At 46.2% G+C, this 14,536-nt stretch overlaps 1 protein-coding gene across 1 annotated transcript in view; it reads left to right on the top strand.

The window, feature by feature from the left end:
• PAFAH1B3 (platelet activating factor acetylhydrolase 1b catalytic subunit 3) overlaps positions 1-14,536 on the top strand; it is a 171,169-nt gene that overhangs the window by 102,705 nt on the left and 53,928 nt on the right. The window lies entirely within an intron of this gene.

The following is a 14,536-nucleotide window of genomic DNA, read 5'->3' as shown; positions in this document are numbered from 1 at the left end:
GTGTCATTCTTGGTGTACATTTGGGGTTTGCTTCCCCTGATCTGCTTGGTGCACATCTAAAACCATCTGAGTTATTACTTGTCCTAGAGTTGCACATTGCCCCTCTGAAAAGTATATGGGTCCTTACTTACCTTAAATTTCTTGAGTTAGTACTGATCTTAGAATTATATCCTTCACTTCTGAAAAGTATCATTGGTTAAACTGTCAATTCCTGCAATAGAAATACTGTAATAGATTAGATACCAATAGGTTATACTGACCTTGAATAGCTGTTGCTCTTCTGAAACTGTAACATTGGATTATGCTTTACCTGAATTGCTGTTAATGCACTTCTAAAATAGTTTACTGGGTTATTACTTGTCCATGAGTAGCTGATGGGCCCCTCTAGAAAGTAAAGGTGTTACCTTACTAGCTCTGAACTGTTTTCTGAGCGTAATACTGGTGGTGCAACTGTATCAATTCATAATCGAAGAAAGTTGCATATGTTGCAAGATGTTAGTTTTGCTCTTATCAAGTGATTCTGTAACTGAATAACACTGAGTAAGGACCAATAGGGTCTGCTACCCTTGAATAACTTAATGTATTCAGAAAGTATAACTAACCTGGTTTTATTCCCCAAGAATAGTAAGAGTGCCATTCTGAATGTATAACTTTAGGTTTGACTCTCCTTGATTGCTGAATGCTATTCAAAATAAGGTTATACTTTGTATACCAGAAGTATTGAGTTCGTTTTTAATGATTGTTTTATATAAAATATAAGAATACGTACCTTTCCCAAGATTTATCTTGGCCTATCTGTATTTGTAATCATTATTTTTACAATACTTAGTGTTTGTGTTTCTTTGGACCATATGTATGCTACATTTTCTTAGTACCAAGCTACAGCCCTCTCTCCCTCCTAAAATGAGCCTGCCTGCTCTGGCCATGCTACCAACATTCTCAAGTGGTAAAGCTTTCTACTACGAGTGGAGTTTTTGTACTGCCTCTGATACGGTTTTATGAACCCCATATTTGGACTTAAGAAAAACTGTCCTGACAGCAATCCAGGTCTGCAGGCTTCATTTGTCACTCTAATTTTACTTGAAACCCAGGGATCAAGGTCTGCAGGCAGCCACCAGTGGCCTCTGCTAGACACAGCCGACGTGTGTCCCTATCACTCCTTGCTGCAGCATTGGCTGTTTCCTTGGCAGCTGAAGCATTTGGTACCCCCACACACCCTAAATCTCCCGGGAAGGCAGCACATTATAAGATGTGTGCACGGTCACACTGCTAGTATTGCGCAAATAAGTGAATCTAGCGCATCTGTATGCAAACTACCAAAGGCTGCTCTGTTAAGCATCTGTGCTCCTCAACCAGTGTAGATTCTGTCACAGATGGCCTAAAGAACATACAACTCTTGAAGACGGTTCAACAGTCTGGCTAAGGACTGGCATCTCTTGCTAGCCATCCGGGTCTCCCACCCTACCCAGACTTCCCTAATACCGAAGGTGTTCACCTAATTTAAAATCAGGCTGGCTACTGGTAAGGGCCCAAAGATGCCCATCTCTTGCTCCCTGTGGGTGTTTATTTTGGGTCGGTCGGCCTCACTTACTCTCGCTTACTTTTACACTTCACTTAGTGACCCTCCCGCAGCCAAGTACCACTTTCTCTCACCACACTCTTTGTAATTCTCCATCTTTTGCTGCACTGTCGATCCTCCGTTTGGTCTCGGTTCGTCTTCTCCCTTGACCTCACTGGAACATGTTGCAGTGCTTGGCTACCCACATCCTGTTTTATTACCTCTCCATTGGTTCTGGCGTCCACCTGGTTCCCCTGGCTAATCTGTCTTGTTTTCCCCCAGGTGTCATAGAGGTGCAAGGTTTTAAAGCACCTCTTAATCCCTGCCCCTTTCTCAATAACAGATCTGCCAAAGTTTTGTAATGGTAGTCCGTTACACAAATAGTCAATTTCAAAGTTCGTATTCATGTGGTCTGGAGCTTAGCGTGAACTGCTCGGCTGGCTCTGCGCTCATCGTGACTTTTCCCAAGGGTGGGGTTACACGTTCCCTCCATGGCCTGAAGGACCAATGGGTTCTGCAGTCCTGAAATGGAAGAAGGGAAAACACTGGCCAAAAAGTGGCAGTGTCGGTATGGAGTGATCAAAAGTGGTTTTCTTAATTTGTATCTAGGCAGGACTGGCTCTAGCAAAACGATGTCAATTCATACTTCGGCTAGACCATGGTTTACCTGTCTCTCAACTGTGCTTCCTCGAGGAGTCTGAGGTTCAGAAAGGTTTGTCTGTTAAAAAAAAATAATAATAATAATAAATAATAAAAAAAAAATGGAACAAAGTCCATAGTTCAGCTCGTGGTTCAAAGGGGAAGTTACAGGAGTAGTACTACTGTTCCAGAGGAGCTTCAGATGAGGCAACATTCAGGGTGCCAGTATGTAGGACCCCACCAAGTCCTGTCCCAGGTTTGACAACCAAAGGCTTGAAAGGATACAGAACAGACGATCGGAATCTCTGTAATGGTGGTATCTTAGAAGCTGTTCTAGTTACAGAGCAAACGAGCACTGATGATGGTCACCAGCAAGGGACTTGAGGACAAAACACCTGAAGGATGTCAAAACTGCTGGAGAATCCTGTGGAAACAACACTTCTAACACTTGATCCAGAGACTAAACATAGTCTCTGGGTACAGAAGGATGGTTCTGGTGACCCAGATGTCATGCTTGACCGTTGCAGCTGAGAGCTGTCAAAGTACTGTCCTTTCAGTTGGACAGTGATGCACCGGTGGAGATAAGGGGCTTGAATACTGGATTTTGATGGGTCCCTTTGTGAAGAACTGTGGGTGCCCAGGCCAAGAAATGCCATGAGGAAGAAGAGATTAAGCCACAGCAGAGTGCCACTCTATTCCAGCACAGCAGCTGAGGCACGCACGCACCTACCTACGTCTGTGAATTAGATAAATTAAGCAGGCGCTTTGAACGAGGCTCACATGACTGAATTGAATGAGGAGCTAGCTTGTCGGCCCAACCCGAGGGAGAACCTGGTACTGCATTTATCCATGACAAAGAGCAGCAGAGCTTTGCGTTAGTAAGATGAGAGCCCCACAGTCATCTACTCTGAAATGATTTCAGGGATGTTCTAGGGAATGATTGTGTAGCCTCAAAGATAAATGCACACTGGCTTGGGGCAACCACCGTCCTCTGATTAGCATGCATGCATCAATCAACGGTTTGGTAGCCATTCAGTCTGGAGAGGACAGCCAAACTCCACATTCGTTGGCCTATCCATGGATATAGATGCAGTGTCGGGAGAACCTGGTTCTGTTGGATGTGTAATCGCCAAAATGGGCGGTCCCTGTGGTGAATCGCACCAAGAACAACCACAAAACAAAATAGCTGGGCCAGCACGCTTAAAAACAACAACGCAGTAACTTTGCTCCTGTTCAGTGAATGGAGGCTGGGTGAGCAAGTTTATATACCAAGCGGTAGAAAGGCTAAACTCACTTGCAGCATGATCAGAAGTATAAAGCTGCCACAAACACATCTGCAAGATGAGAAAGCCCACCCAGGGACAAATTAGGGCACATTTATATTTTCACGTTTGTGCAGCTAAAACAGTAGGAGCATTTGAGGGACCTCGTAGGTCTGTCAGCAAAAATGTCAGGATTCCAAAAAGCCAAGAGGCTCATCCATAAGCAAAAGGGTAGTAAATATTGGGGGGTGGGGGGAGGGGGTGGCATTGTCGTTTTGAGTTTGTATAACTATGAACAGAGAAGGTTGCTTTAGAAAGCAGTACAAATGGCACCTTTCTAGGGTTGTGTTGCAATCATAAAATCCATATACGGTTGGGTCTTTATTTTTTCTATATGTATGTAAATGCCCCATGATACTTTTATTTACTGTTGCATCATCCCTTGACCCCAAAAGTGTGTCTAATCATTTTTGTTACCCTTGTGGTGGTGCACGCCACAATTTATACTCCTACATCACGCCCCTCTTCCTCCATACTTTTGGAACTGTCCGTTCACTTGAGGATGGAACTCTGGTCCTTTTCTTGCAAAACATTCTTATAGCCTCTCCCAGCCAGTACCTTTCTCAAAGGTGGGCTGGAGTCTAGCATGGTGCAGCATCGCGCCTATGTTTTTGCTTTATTTAAATGTACTCTTTTTATTTATTTATTTATTTATTTATTTATTTTCTGCCGTGTATGGTGTTGCAGTGGTACTGGTTCATTTACCTAAGCTGAGAAACCGTTTTTAGCGCTGTGACCAGCAGATCCCTGCTGCAGAATTTCACTTTCGTTGTTTAGTTCCTCTGAGCTAACCACCATTGGGATCGCTGCTGTTCCTTTAAGGTCCCTGGCCATGCTCCTTTAACGCTGGTTCGAGATCTTTCAGGCCGCATTTCCTGCTCCCTCCCCTTTTTCCACCTCAACACCTCCCAACATTCTTGGACAAAGCACGCCAGCGGCTGGTAATTGACCTACCTCCCTTTAGAGCACTCTGTACTGGGGACTCCTCCTTTTGGGGCCAAGGTGGCACGCAAGTTTGAATTTCCTTATCAATTGGCCTAGTACAAAGGGATAATTCTTTACAGTTCCTCAGATCACACTAAGTGGGATGGGGATAATTCCCTCTAGGCCTGAGGATCCCCCAACTAAAGGCTAAAACTGAGCAGGAGCCTGCGGTTCCCTGCAAAGGAGCTAAAGAGCGAGGCATGACAGGGGCTCCCGTCTTGAACCCACAGACTGAAGCACAAGGCTAAGGCCGGTTCCCCATTGAAGAGACTGCACCACAAGTTGCCCTTTGGGCAAACTCTTGGAGAAGCTGGTCATTTCCCAGCTTATCCACCCCACAGAATCGGTTGGCTGCCTCCCTGACCACCAGTCTGGCTTTGGAGCTGCCAGAGGCACAGAAACTGCTCTCCTGAACACCTGTGAAGACTTGCGCTCTTATTTCAATTCCAGCTCTCCCTCTGTTCTTATCCTTCTTGACCTTTCCTCTGCCTTTGATACGGTCAATCATGCCACTGACTCCGTGACACCATTGGCATCACGGACCTGGCTCTGGATTGGTTTCTGACCGATCTTCCCAGGTTCAACTGGGTGCTTTTATCTCCCCTAGCTCTCCCTCCACCTGTGGTGTCCCTTAGGGCTCTATCCTCTCGCCCTGGCTCTTCAATATCTACTTAGCCCATTTGATCTCCACCTTCTCTTTTAACATGATGATGCGCAGCTCTCCTTCAAGCTTTTGCCTAATCCCCTTCCTCGCTCATTCCTGAATGCCTTTCTGCTATTCAGACATGGTGCACCATCAATGATCTGTCTTGCTGACATTAAGGCAGAGATCCTTCTCATTCGGACCCCTGCTACCGCTTTCCCTCCCACAATATGGCTACCCTCCTTGGCCCCCCCCTGCCCTCACCCTCCTGTGAAGCAAAAAAACTTGGCGTCATCTTCCGACTCCCCTTTCTCCTTCTCCCCTCACATCTCGAACATTGCCAATGCGGCCCACTTTCAGCTACACCTTCTCGGCATGCTACCTTTCCACATCTTCCCCCAGAAACTCAATGTCTCCAGAGCTCTGGTTCTTTCCAGGCTGTACTACTGCAACAGCCTTTTCCCCATTCTGCCCAACTCCTGCCTTCGCCCCTTTCAACTAATCCAAAATAGGACCGCAAGACTTATTCTTGACCTCAAGCCCAGGGACCGCATCTCTCCAGCCCTACATACTCTCCACTGGCTCCCGGTGACCGCAAGCGTAAATTCAAGACCCTTTGCATAATCTGCAAGGCTGCCTGGGGCCTCTCTACATACAGCTTTCCCTCCCTAAATACCTCCCAGCCAGAGCCCTTCGGTCCCCTGGACTTTCCTCAGCTGGTTCTTACCCCCCTAGAACAGCCGCCCTGCCCCCTTCAGACTTGAGCTGGATCTTTGTAAATTCTGGAAACTTCTCAAGACTTTACTATTCTCTTCCTTCCCTCTCACCCTCCGTGCTCTCCCCCCTCCCGAGCCAACTCTGTTCTGCTTCAGTGAATGGGGCCTGGTCCCTTCAGAGTCGTACTGGACCCAGACCACACCGTACCGGTCCTCCGGGCATCTCTTGCCAGCACTTGCTCGGGCTCCCTTCCTGGACTAGCCAAACCTGGTCTGCCCTGTCCACCGTACTGACCCCCCCCCCCCACCCCCCCACCAGCCCCTCTTCCCCTGGCAATTGCTGCGCTGGCCCACCCAGCACTTGTCCACCACCTCCCTTGGGGCACTCCACTCCTGCATTTCTCCCTCTACTCCCCCCGCACCCTCACCACCACCCACCGCACTTACCACTTTTTCATGCACTTGCACGGTAGGATTGTCAAAAGGCCAATATAACAGTTTTTTTTGTTCTACCTTTGTGGTTCTCCTGTGTTTCCGCCCCCCTCTTGTCTTGTGGCACCTGGAAACACTTGTGTATAGGCGCCATACAAATGTCCAATTAATAAATGTGTACACAGAGGGTCGGGGGCTGTGAGGGACCTGGAGACTGCAATAGAGTTGGCGAGTTCCTTGCAGATTTTGAAAAGTTCAGCCGTGTTAGAGGCCGCAGAGATGCAGGCTTGAATATAGGCTCTCTTCTTAAAGCAGATGGAGAGTTTATATTGCCTTTGGAGCAGGTGGCAGACCAGTTTGTCAGGTAGGTTTACACACCCCATGGACTCTGATTCACTCTGGACCACTGTAGGAATTCCTAAAATCACTGGGCCTTCTGGGTTTGTGCCTTGGTTCCTTTGGAGAAAGCCCAAAGACCGAAGGTGCAGAGGTCATTTCAGGCGTGAGACCGGCTAGTTTGCGATTTTGTTCTCTGATGGACCAGATTCTGGACATGCAGGACAGACGTCTGGACCACCACTCCGGTGACTATCTCTAAGGACTCCCAGGACCCAGTGCAGGCATTGAACCGCTATAACCACTGGAAGAAAATGCCAGAACAGATCCTTGTGGTGGAAACAAAGAAACTGGTCCTCCAAAGCACATCTTTCTGGTGGAAATGCTTCCTGTACCATTATATGAGAATCTGTTGACTCCAATGGCTGTACTCGGGACAGCGACTGTAGCAGTGAAGTAGCGCAGGAGGACATCTGGCTAGCATACAAGATGGTACCTGAACTGTTTGCAGCACTCCCAGAGGCCGGATCTTCGAGCGGCGGCCCCGGGACTGGTTGTTTCCATAAATCCAGGAGTCTAAGCACCCATTAGGTCCTTCAGGATATGACGAGTTCTGGGTCTTGAGCAGGCTGCTTGAGCCCCCCCTTTTATCCAGGTAACTGTCCTGGAAAGGTCTGTCCAGACAGCCACTGCATCTGCCCAGCAACAGACGCACATCTGGCCACACACAGACCTCCACTTTGCTTGCAAAAGCTGGAACTTTTCTGGGAACTGGCATACCATAAATGGAACATGCCCAAAGGACCAGTGAAAGTCCCTGGGCACAGCCGTTTTAGAGTATGATGCTCAAATTGGCTGCAAGCAGTAAAATGCTAAAATACATAAGACTATGAAAAAGAAAACACAAGCTGCCCCAGTCATCTTGGAACCATCCTGCAAATACCACAGTTACCAAAAACAAAATTATAGGGACCGTTTCCATACTGCACTTATATAAGTTGTTGTGTGCAGGAAAAATAAACCAAGAACTTTACCAAGAACAGAGTTCTCCCCTGATAACCATAGGGACTGATCAGTGTATCCAAAATAGATGAGCTTAGCAAGATACGTGGCGCAAAAGGGCTTTTCTTGCCTCCAAAGTCAGGTAAGGTTCAAAACAATAGCAAAAGGTAGGGTGTCCCATTGACATCTATAGAGAGAAAGCAGCAAGAAGAAATCTTTCCTACCAGTGCCCAAGGAGATAAGCCAAGTCGACCTTTTCTTCTATTCCCCAGGCACACATGGCCATTAGACCAGTGGAATGGCGGTAAAGCGCGGCTCTCATTCCCTCCAGCATCACTGGCCTCATTGGAAAGCCCGGGGTCTTCAGGTGAGCGTTCCCTGAGCAAGATGTGCGCACCCTTCCTGAGCTGAGGTCCTCTTTCCCTGTCTTGGTCTGCTTTAACAATATTGTCACGGTTGCCCATGTTAGTCTGCCACCAACTGTCCCCCCTGTTCTATTGAGGCCACAGGCTCTCTCTGTGCATGTGCCTGCCTCATGGTATTGACCCACTGCAGAAGACTGGTATTTTTCCCGCCAAGGTTCAGGCGATAATGTAGTTGCCCTCAGTGACTTGACTCATGCTGGCATTATCTAGGAGATTCTACAAATGTCTACAGGGACTCCTGGTGGTGACTTCTGTATCCGCCTCCTCGGGCAATGTCTGCTTCGGTGGTCCAGCTAGCCCCTTCACCATTGTCTTCAACACCCGCAAGACCTGTGCATCTTCTCCCAATCCCCCATCCACACCACCCCTCCCCTTCCTCCAAGGGCCCCCAGAGCCTACCAATCGGGCAAATAGGGGTGATAATAGAGCCCTTAGGAAGCACTCCCCATCTCCACCAGAGCCTTTCATGAAAGGGTGTCTGAAGTCCTCTCGTTCTTTTTTACATACCAATTCCTGAAGTCCCACAAGCTGAACCAGGTATCCTTTCGTCAATTCTGACCTCTATTGGTCCAGAGTGAACCTCTGTGCCTATGCAAAAGACTTGATGAGGTCTAAAAGCTGTGGCAAAAGTCAACATGACGCCGGATGTCGGCAGGAGGGTGGATATCTGTTGCAGGCAATTGTCCTCCGAGAAAGCCTGAGACCCCCACAATAGCCCCTCTCCTAAGTGGTGGCTGCAACCTCGCTGTATTTGTAGACTGCACTGAGTGCATCATCTTTTCTAGTTTTCGATAACCAGGGCAAGTTGCTTGAGAAGTTGGGCAAGAGTATCCAAACTCTGCCCTCCACTTATGGCAGGTGAATGCTGACATGCTCTTCGCATCAGCAAATTGGAGCCTCTGGAAAGAGCGATCAGAATTCAAGCAGTTCCTTCCCCTGGACAAGGATTACATAACTGCTGGACTAGCTGAGGCACATCAAGTGGCACAAGACTGTATGCAGTCTGTGGTTGACCATATAGATGCTGTGGCATGCGCCATGTTGATAGAGATGGGTGCCATGCACCAGGTCAACCTGGGGCCTTAGAATTTTAACCGAGATGTACGAAAGAAGATTCTTGGCCTCACCTTTGGGTTGTACTTGTTTAATGCAGCCACTGAGGGAGCTGCATCAAAAGGATAGCACACAGGTGGCCAATCTCTTGCTAGGCCTCATGTGACATGGTCTGGAATAGTACCCTGACTTCTGTAATCATTACCATCGGACTGCTGCGGCCCTCTCCAATGCTCCACCACCCCTTAAAGAGATCGCCAAGTGCTATGGTGGTGGAGCCGCTGTGGATAGAGGGCCCGCTTTGTCCCCATTTTTGCACTCCTGAGCACCGGCTCTTCCAAGATGGTGGACGCGGCGCCTGTGTTCCTTGAAAGGACTTGTTCCAGCCCTTTTCCCCCAGCAGCTGCCCTTATTGGGCTGCTGCCTTTTCTTATCCCATTTCGGGGAGACGGCAGGCGAAGCCCGCCCACAGGTAAGGACCACGGAGAAGGACTCTCTCTCTGTCTGGCCCTGTCGGGGGCTTCTGGCGGTTCGGCAGTAGTCTATGCCCTGTTTCTACTCTGCTTACTCTGCTGCCCCTGCCTCACTGACTTCTTCACTGCACACCTCCTGATATGACCAAAGGGAAGGAAGGCCAAACCCCCTTCCTGCTGGCTCCCTTCCCTGTGACTGCCTCTCATGCTACTTAAGTGCACACCGCAGTGCAGCTCCGATCTCTCTGTATACTGATCATGGATGCTCACAGCATGCTGGACATTGACATTTGTTTTCTTCTCCTGGCCACCTGCCATTTTGTTAACAACACAATCCCATGTTTTGCTGCTGTCAACCAACATAGTGTTGTCTTGCTTTGCCTGCATATTTGATGTAACCCCCCTGCATGCTGGTGAGACTCTCTCTATGCACACATCATAATTTGCCTGGGAGCTACTGCATCACTACCTCCAGTAATCTGTTGACTCTTCTACTCTCATGCCAAATGCTGTATTGCTTACTATGTCCTTGCTGGTTCCTTCTTTCTTGACTGCTCCCATGTCCTCGGTCTTATTATAATCCCTCACCTTTTTTCTCTCATCTGCCTGTTGTCTACCCTTCTTGCCCTAGAAAAGGTTTCTCCAATTTGTCCCTGCACTTTGTATGTGTTTTTTGTCATTTTTGTTACCCTCCCATCCTCTTCCCCCCCCCCTTCACCCCCTTTCATGTTTAGCACTTGCACATTCCAAATCGTCTCACGACCTAGTCAGAATGTTTTGTTTGTCTTCCTCCCTCCTACCCCTCGCCTTCTGTTCCCCTCCCCTGCTCTCATGCTAGCACTTGCACGTTCAGAATGTTTCAAGACCTTTTTAAGAGTTTTTTTGTTTTGTTTTTATTTAGTACATTTTCTACCCTTCCCTATTCCCCCCCTTGTCTTGATGCGCCTAGAAACACATTTGTATTTAGTTTATTTGTATTGCGCGCCTTGCCCGGGGCATCTGGGCGCATGTTTTGTCGACAGTTACAAGTTACATGTTACAGGTATATTACAGGTTATATTATACCATTTACACATATTTACAAGAAAATATTAAAGTGAGGAGGTGGCCTGGGCAGCCCTTTTATGTATTCCAAGAAAAAGTAAGGTAAAAATACCGTACTTAAGACTGGTGCTCTCAGTTGACCTTAAATAAGGTTGCTCAATCATATATAGCTCTTGCGTAAAATAATTCAAATGTTAGACAAAATATATTTCCAAATGGTACAAAGTTTTTCCAAGAGAAATGTTTAATTCACATTTCCTGGTTTTATATCTTTCTTGATTAGTTCAGATATTGCGAGGCAACTCAAAATCGATAGGTCAATTATTAACAATAGTACATATGCCAATGCATTTCGGTCTGAGACCATCTTCAGGGCTGTACTGAAGTGAGTGTAGAATCTGCACCGTGTTAACATCAATTATTCATCAGAATACACATAAATATAATAGATAATTCAAAATAAAGCAAGGCACATACCCCAAATAGATCCAAATGGATGTTGTACATGTAAGAGAAAAATAAATATGAAAAATATGTCAACATACATTATATCGCTAACCATTCATAGTTGTTTTTCCTCTTTGTATTTTGTGTCCTGTACCTGCTAATTGTGAGTTGTCCTCTCCTGTGAATGCGTTCGTAGAACGTCTCCAGTGTTCCTGTTAATTGCCAGAGGGGAATATATATTACTATTATTCTAGCTATATCCAATTGTAAAGCTATTTCAACCTGAAAAGTTAAATGGGCTCTTACCTGCACTCGTATGATTCGCGCGCGGGACCGATCGCGCTCCCTGTGAGAGCGAAAGTGAACTGCGCGCGGCCAAAAAATGCTTTTAAGGGTAGTCATGGGAACCTGGGCGGGGCGTCGAGCAGCAGCAAAGTTGCTGTCGCACGTACGCCTCGGGACCCACCGCCCTACGGGAGCGCAGGGGGGCGGGACTGTTGCCATGACCCCAAGGTGTGTGTATGCTCTGTGTTACTGATGATGGAATTAACTCGAGTGAAAGAGAGGTGTGGATAAAGCCTAGGCAATTAGTGGAAACTATACACGTGACTTCGTTCTATATCTGTGTATATGTTCTATGAATGTCAACCAATGTAGGTGTCAAAATAAGGATAGATACTGGTTGTGTGGAGTGGATCATGCGATCCATACCCATTCATACACTCCTAAATATTTTAAACTGTTGCATGATGTGCAATTAATACATGTAAGTGCAAAAACACCAGAAAACGACACCAGGACTACATGGATGAAGAAGCGCAATGGACTTAGATCCAGATACAACTGGGGACACATTGAAAACGTGTGATTGAACTTGGTGTCGTTTTCTGGTGTTTTTGCACTTACATGTATTAATTGCACATCATGCAACAGTTTAAAATATTTAGGAGTGTATGAATGGGTATGGATCGCATGATCCACTCCACACAACCAGTATCTATCCTTATTTTGACACCTACATTGGTTGACATTCATAGAACATATACACAGATATAGAACGAAGTCACGTGTATAGTTTCCACTAATTGCCTAGGCTTTATCCACACCTCTCTTTCACTCGAGTTAATTCCATCATCAGTAACACAGAGCATACACACACCTTGGGGTCATGGCAACAGTCCCGCCCCCCTGCGCTCCCGTAGGGCGGTGGGTCCCGAGGCGTACGTGCGACAGCAACTTTGCTGCTGCTCGACGCCCCGCCCAGGTTCCCATGACTACCCTTAAAAGCATTTTTTGGCCGCGCGCAGTTCACTTTCGCTCTCACAGGGAGCGCGATCGGTCCCGCGCGCGAATCATACGAGTGCAGGTAAGAGCCCATTTAACTTTTCAGGTTGAAATAGCTTTACAATTGGATATAGCTAGAATAATAGTAATATATATTCCCCTCTGGCAATTAACAGGAACACTGGAGACGTTCTACGAACGCATTCACAGGAGAGGACAACTCACAATTAGCAGGTACAGGACACAAAATACAAAGAGGAAAAACAACTATGAATGGTTAGCGATATAATGTATGTTGACATATTTTTCATATTTATTTTTCTCTTACATGTACAACATCCATTTGGATCTATTTGGGGTATGTGCCTTGCTTTATTTTGAATTATCTATTATATTTATGTGTATTCTGATGAATAATTGATGTTAACACGGTGCAGATTCTACACTCACTTCAGTACAGCCCTGAAGATGGTCTCAGACCGAAATGCATTGGCATATGTACTATTGTTAATAATTGACCTATCGATTTTGAGTTGCCTCGCAATATCTGAACTAATCAAGAAAGATATAAAACCAGGAAATGTGAATTAAACATTTCTCTTGGAAAAACTTTGTACCATTTGGAAATATATTTTGTCTAACATTTGAATTATTTTACGCAAGAGCTATATATGATTGAGCAACCTTATTTAAGGTCAACTGAGAGCACCAGTCTTAAGTACGGTATTTTTACCTTACTTTTTCTTGGAATTCGTTTAGTGTGATCCGGATGCCACAGGATCAATCATAGACTGGCAGCTCCAGGTTAAAATATTACACAATTTTCCTAAATGAACTTTATCTATATTAAAGGACCTAACTTCTGTGGTGCCCACCTTCACATTGTAATTCAGCCCTTTTATGTAGCCACTGTTTTGTTTTGTGTTTGGAGGAGTGGAGATGTTGCTGTCACGTATTTGTATATGCACTATACAGCATATTTTGCTGTATAGTGCGCATTACAAATAACCAACAAATAAATAAAATGCATCTAGTCAATGGGAATGGTAGGTTTTCTGTTGGGGAACAAGCAATGCCAAAGTGGACAGATATGCAGCACTTCTGATGAAAATCCTCAATGTACAGGTATGTACCAGGTTAGTTGAATTCCCAAAAGGCACAGGGGCGTAGGAGAAGCCTCCCTGTAGATGCACTAGCTGGTAGGCCTGGGAGACTGATTTTGGGTGAACACCCAAGCAGTCAAAACGGTACTCCAAGAACAAAGGAACGGCACAAATGGCTCAAGGTAAGTTTACCAAGAACCCTGCAGTACCTGGAGAGTGATGAAGATGAGGCAGCTGGACTCCTTCCCGATGCACAGTTGCAGACCTAGACTCCTGTTCCTCGGTCGTTGTGACGAGAGGAGGGATCCTGGATGGCATTCTGCAGCAGTAGCCTAGATAAGGGCTTGCCAGCAAAGAATTCTTTGTAGTCTCCGTTCGTGATTTTGGTGACTTTATGAGCCCCAGGAGCAAACTATCTTCGCCGGTTGGAACCTTGCTGTTTAATCTGTCATGTACTCTGGTGAGGGGACTTTGAGGGCTGGATACTTGCTTCTGGAGGTCCACACGGATGCCACCATAGTTTCAGCGAGATTCAATCACTCGAAGACTATGCCCTTCAATGTGGTCGAGGTACCTCTGGGTATTTGGAATCTGCAACCCAGGAAGGTCACAGGACGTCGGGTGGGGACGGGGGGCGGGGTGGTTCAAATGGAAGGGGACCTCTCTCCTAACCTCTCTATTAGAAATGGAGCAATAGTTTAGTTTAATACCAATAGGTTGTATTGACCTTGAATAGCTGCTGTTCTTCTAAAATGGTAACATTGGGTTGTGCTTACCTTGCTTTGGTGCACTTCTAAAATAGTTTACTAGGTTCTTATTTATACTTTTCAGGGGGTAGGTCAGCTACTCATGGAGGAGTTGTTTTACTACCTCTGAACTGTTATGAAAAGTAACTGTAGTGTTGTAACTGTATCCATTCCTAATAGAAAAAAGCTACATGCGTTGCAAGATAACTATTTGTAACCCTGTTGGTCCAACCAGGTGATTCCAGAAACTGAATTAACACTGTGAGTTAGGACCAATGGGGTCTGCTGCCCTTGAATTACTCAACTATATTCTGAAAGTATAACTAAAA

This window comes from Ambystoma mexicanum, chromosome 1q (genome assembly GCF_040938575.1).
Source record: "Ambystoma mexicanum isolate Mex_15411 chromosome 1q, UKY_AmexF1_1, whole genome shotgun sequence".
Lineage (NCBI taxonomy): Eukaryota > Metazoa > Chordata > Amphibia > Caudata > Ambystomatidae > Ambystoma > Ambystoma mexicanum.
Note: the sequence above shows the minus strand (reverse complement) of the source record. Positions and strands in the feature narration are given on the sequence as shown.